Consider the following 5,705-nt stretch of genomic DNA (forward strand, 5'->3'; position numbering starts at 1 on the left):
GGAGAGGGGGAGAGGGAGAGGGAGAGAGAGAGAATCTCAATCAATAAGGAGGAAGAAAAGAAAATGACTGAGGAAGAAACTGGACAGGGAGCCTTCTCTGTTGGACACCCATGAGGAAGCCATCACTGAACCCCCAAGAAGTGCAGAGGAAACAAATGTTGCCCTTGACCATCAAAGTGCTCAAGTTCTGTGATGCTCCTGGCATTCCCCTGGCACCTACCAAATGGCCTCGATGCCACTAGCATCCATCCCATAACAGCTCAGATAAGTTTTTGTTCCAGAGGATTCCCTGTGCCGAGCTCTGCTCCACCCAGGCTGTCCACTGCCTCCCTTCAGGTTTCAAGGCTCTGCTCTGCCTCTAGCAGTTACCTGAGCTGATCTTCAGATCAACACAAGGTGCCAACAGTAGGCTCCTGAGGTGTCGGAGAACCTTGGAGCCGAGGCCAGGTGTCTCATCAGCCACTGACAAAGGCAGGATTACCAGATCTGGGTTTAATCAGTTTGGACCATACGGCTCTTATCTAGAAATTCCGCATGTGCACTGGCAAGTCAGGGCTCAGCACACTGGAGCTGGTCAAACAGATCACAAGTGTAAGGATGAAGGAAGTGAGGGCCACATCAAGCCTGCGTTAGAACGGGCCAATCCCTCTGCAATGAACACATCTTTATAACTGTCACTTATTCTAATTTCAAATTTCTGTTTTCTATGAGTGGAGAAAAAAAATGTACTTAAAAATGATCAGCATCGGCTGGGCAGTGGTGGCGCACACCTTTAATCCCAGCACTTGGGAGGCAGAGCAGGCGGATTTCTGAGTTCTGAGTTCTGAGGCCAGCCTGGTCTACAAAGTGAGCTCCAGGACAGCCAGGGCCACACAGAGAAACCCTGTCTCGAAAAACAAACAAACAAACAAAACAAAACCAAAAAAAATCAGCATCCAAAATTTTCTAGGAGAAGCTCATTGGAGGCAGTGTTAGAAGGAACCGTCTGGGTGAGAAAATACAGAAGATTCCATACATACACTGTCAGGCCTGGCAAGAAAGATCTTAGCCCAACTTCCACCCTTCCCACCCAACCCCAAGTAAATAGGGCATTTGTTTGTATTTCCACATTGGCCACACCAACGAAAGTCCCTCCTCCACCTAGAAAAACAATCTGGAACATTCAGGCATGGAATATGAGGGCAAAGTTTTAGCACACACTGGAGCACCTCACAGAAAAACTATTTTTCATAAAACTCTGTCCTGCAAGCACTTTCCCCGAGCTTACACTTAATACCTGGTTTGGTATTTCTAGATCGTTCTAGGACAAAGCTTTTTGTTGTTGTTCTCTATTAAAACTGGAGCCAGAAGGAATCTTCCCACAGCAGGACTTGAAAGTTTTACTCTGTTTAGGGAGAAACACACACACACACACACACACACACACACACACACACACACATTCCGCCCCCTCCCCACCCCACCCCACCCTTGATTTTTCTCCTTTGCACCAAATAGGTTCAGGCAAAGAGTTAAAAGTTGTCCTGCAGTTAAGTGCCTAGGGGAACGGGGGATAGTTACTTAAATTTAGAATCCATAATAAAACAATGCAAAGAAACTTTCCGTCTTGGGCAAACGCTGCAGTTTATTTGACTGCCTTTTGTTAAGCCCTGTCCCATTAGTTCTTTCTAACCCTACCGTCCCAGGTCACCTGGCAGATCTACACAAACATCCTCGCGCGTTTCAGTTACCTGCGGGGAACCGGCGGGGGCATGGAAAACCTGCGGAAAGATTCGCGCAGGATCCTGGTTTAACAGGTGGCTCTAACCATCTCCGGGTTTCAGCCTCGCAAGGGACACGTTCCTCTCGCGCAGTTGGCTCCAGGAAAGGTAAGGGACCAAAGCCCGAGAGTCCAGGACGCGACTCAGACTACACGCCACGAGCCACGGAGCGTCCGCTCTCGGGAGAACCCCGAGGTGAAAAGCCAAGCGTCGCGATCCCTGAAGCCCCGGGATGGAGGCCATCCGGTGGCACTGACCTCGGCGACGACAGAGCCCCAGCTGCGCGCAAAGGACTTCCCCAATTTCCGAGACCCAGACCCGGCGCCTTGGATGATCCGGACAGTCGCTGCGGCACCCCGCGCCCCGCGCCCGGCCCGTCCTCGCTCAGTTGGGCGGAACTCACCGAGCCAAGTCCCCTCCGCGCGTCGCAGGTGTCCGCGCCGACTGAGACCCGCAGGGCTCTAGGCGTCCTCCGGCTAGCAGGTCGTGCAGGCACGCACGCCGATCGGCCCGGGCTGCCCGGCGCGCACTCCCCAGGCCGCCCAGCACCTCACCGCGCGCGCTCTCGGCCGTGCGCGCTCCGCCACTCGGCGCTCTCCGCACCTCTGCCGCGCGCGCGTTCCCGCCGACGGGACTCCTGTCGGCCAGGGGTAGTCGGCGCGCCCCCGTGATGCTTAAAGGGCCAGCGCCCAAAGCCCTTGCCTGTGCCTTTCACGTCTTCTCGGTCTACTTGTGAGACTGAATTGAGCATGAGCAATCGGAATACCAACGTGCTTTGAAGTCCTGAATAAGAAGGGACTTCTCCAGCAACTCCATCACCAACTTTGAGAGTTTCGTTGGTGATTTTTTTTTTTTGTTTTTTGTTTTTTGGGTTTTTTTTGAAGTAGAATTTCATTATGTAGGATGGCTTCAAGTTCATGATCCTCCTGCCTCAGCCTCCTGACTTCTGGGATTATAGGCATCCAACAACAATATCCTGAAGAGATTATTTTCATTTAATAATAATGACTGCTATTTATGAAATACTTATGCTTTCAAGCAAGATATATAACATACATTATTTCATTTAATTCATTTAGACAATTTGTGTGTGGGGGGGTTAAGTCTTTGTTTTTGTTTTTTGTTTTTGAAAAGGGATCTCATTATGTAGCCTTGGCTAGCCTGGAGCTCACTATGTAGACTAGGCTGGCCTCCAATTCAAAGAGATTAAAGGCATGTGCCACCTTGCCCAGCTTTATTCATTTTTATTTTATTTATTTTATTTTATTTTATTTTTTGGTTTTTCGAGACAGGGTTTCTCTGTGTAGCCTTGGCTTTCCTGGAACTCACTCTGTAGACCAGGCTGGCCTCGAACTCAGAAATCCGTCTGCCTCTGCCTCCCAAGTGCTGGGACTAAGGCGTGCGCCACCACTTCCGGCTTTATTCATTTTTAATGAACTTGTAAGCTTGCCCCTGTGTGAGTTACTTATGGGATGTTCCCTCACGTGTGCACACTGAACAGAATTTTTAGCAGAGTAAACATAGCTAGCTCCTTAAATATTTATCATTGGCTTGTCATGAAAAAATGTCAAAATCCTTCTTGCTTTTTTGAGGATTTTGGTTTCTTTTGGTCCATTCATTCATCCATCCATCCATCCACTCATCCATTCCTTCATTCGTGTGTGTGTGTGTGTGTGTGTGTGTGAGAGAGAGAGAGAGAGAGAGAGAGAGAGAGAGATGCTTCAAAAATCGAAGATTAGCGGACAGCCTTCAGGAGCTGGTGCTCTCTATCCAATATGTGGGACAGAATTCAGGGCTCAGAGCAAGTACCTCAATCCAGTGAGCCATTTTCTTGGCCAGCTGAGTCCTTTGGCTTCTTATGGTCATTTACAGAGAGGGACTGTGGAGGTAAACAAGGCTGAAGAGATGCCCCATTTTTGATCCTGTTGATCATTGTGATGCCTTTATCACAGGAAACATTTCTGAATAGCCAATAATAAAAATAGCTCATTGTGGTTGCCTTTCGCGAATGGGCAGAAGCTAATGTTCTCAGCAGCATGGATTTGATTCACTGTAATGCTTGGTGTGGCTCGAATGGCAACCATGTGACAATCTGTAACCCCCAAATGTTTGCATTTATTCCCATTTAATGGAAAGTGAAGGAAGTGGCTGGCCACACAAATGACTGGGTTACAGGCCGCTGACAGGGCTGAGCCCAATTCCTCAGTCCTGAGATCATATCTTGGTCCTCCCCAGGAAGAAGTACCTGATTAGAGGGAAGGAAACTTTTTCTCTAATAACACACTGGCCTCACCTAACTCCCTGCATCTTTAATTAATGTTTACAAAGCACTTTAATCTACATGCTAGTTAATTAGGCAAGCATTATTATCCCCCTCTTTCTGAACCAAATCCAGAAGAGTATCTAATCGGATAGTTCCTTGATCCTTAGTGAGTAAAGATCTAAGCTTTTTCGTTCTTTCTTTCTTTCTTTCTTTCTTTTTTTTTTTTTTTTTTGTTTGAAACAGGGTTTCTCTGTGTAGCCCTGGCTGTCCTGGAACTCACTCTGTAGACCAGGCTGGCCTCGAACTCAGAAATCTGCCGCCTCTGCCTCCCCAGTGTTGGGATTAAAGGCGTGCACCACCACTGTCCAGCGTTTTTTGTTTTTTTGGTTTTTTCCTTTTCTTTTTTCTCTCTCCTCTCTTAAACTTTTGCCTCATATTGTGTTAAATGTGGATGTATTTATCCTAAGTGTTTTTTAAGAGGTATATAATATTAAATGCTGTGTGTTAAAAGTAATAGAGTCCACCCTTGTCTTTAAGAAAGCAGGTCAGATCCGGTGTGGTGGCACACACCTTTAATCTCAGCACTCAGTTTGCAGAGGCCGATGAATCTCTATTTATTTATTTATTTCATGTGTATGAGTACACTGTACCTGTCTTCAGACACACCAGAAGAAAGCATCAGATCCCATTTCAGATGGTTGTGAGCCACCATGTGATTGTTGGGAATGGAACTCAGGACCTTCAGAAGAGCAGTCAGTGCTCTTAACCACTGAGCTGCCGATGGATCTCTAGAAGTTTGAGACCAGCCAGGCCACCCAAGGCCACATAATGAGATGTGTCTCAAACAAAGAGAAAACAGATTAGGTTAAACAAACAAACAAACAACCCCAGGCTTTTTATAATGCTTCACAGAATATCTTAGTGTTCTTGCTAAACTTTTCTTTGGGGTGTGGATTTTTTTTCCTGGGGGGTGGGGGGGTTGTTTGGTTTGCTTTTTTTCCCAAGACAGGGTTTCTCTGTGTATCCCTGCCTATCCTGGAACTCCTTTGTAGACCAGGCTAGCCTCTAACTCACAGAGGTCTGTCTGTTTCTGCCTCCTAAGTGCTGGGATTAAAGGCCTGCACTACCACACCACCTGGCAGGGGGAGTCCTTTTAAAAACAAAGTTTTTCTGCTGTGTCTTTCTTGGAGATAAAGTAAAAAAGGAGAAAGTGAAAGGGTGGTGGAATTATCAAGGAAAGAAAGAAAAAACTTAAAAGCAGAAAGGAACAGGTAAGGGTGGAGAGGAGTCAAACAAGGGAGATGAGATGGAGAGATTTCAGCCAGGAGTCCCTCCAGCTAGCAAAGGTCGGTGTTTGTGAGAATTAGTCTGGAGGACCTGTAGAGAGCCATGGGGCTGGCTGAACTATGGAGAACTCACTGACATTACTCTCGGTTCACCTCTTGTAAACAAAGTAAGATTACTACAGAAAAAGACCATCTACAGTAGTGATTCTCAACCTGTGGGTCGCGACCCCTCGGGGACTAAACTGTCCTTTTTACAGGGATCGCCTAAGATCCTCGGAAAACAGCCTCCTAACAATACCAAGTTACAGTTATGAAGTCTCAATGATGACTATTGTTAGCATCAAGAACCTGCCTGCAGCAGATATGTGGGCGGGTCCACAGACCTGTCGCCAGGAC

At 47.2% G+C, this 5,705-nt stretch overlaps 1 protein-coding gene across 6 annotated transcripts in view; it reads right to left on the reverse strand.

Moving 5' to 3' along the window:
• Positions 1–2,362, reverse strand: part of Proser2 (proline and serine rich 2) — a 35,767-nt gene extending 33,405 nt beyond the window's left edge. For 3 of the 6 annotated variants that reach the window (XR_004115234.1, XM_031359173.1, XM_031359174.1), the window contains exon 1: positions 2,164–2,362. The gene's annotated coding sequence lies outside the window, so the exon portion shown is untranslated. Of the gene's footprint in view, positions 1–369; positions 508–1,730; positions 1,947–2,017; positions 2,093–2,163 lie in introns of those variants that run through there. The other 3 variants (XM_031359178.1, XM_031359176.1, XM_031359175.1) reach the window with 3 other exon arrangements.
• Positions 2,363–5,705: the final 3,343 nt, after the last annotated feature.

This window comes from Mastomys coucha, unplaced genomic scaffold, assembly GCF_008632895.1.
Source record: "Mastomys coucha isolate ucsf_1 unplaced genomic scaffold, UCSF_Mcou_1 pScaffold7, whole genome shotgun sequence".
Classification (NCBI taxonomy): Eukaryota; Metazoa; Chordata; class Mammalia; order Rodentia; family Muridae; genus Mastomys; species Mastomys coucha.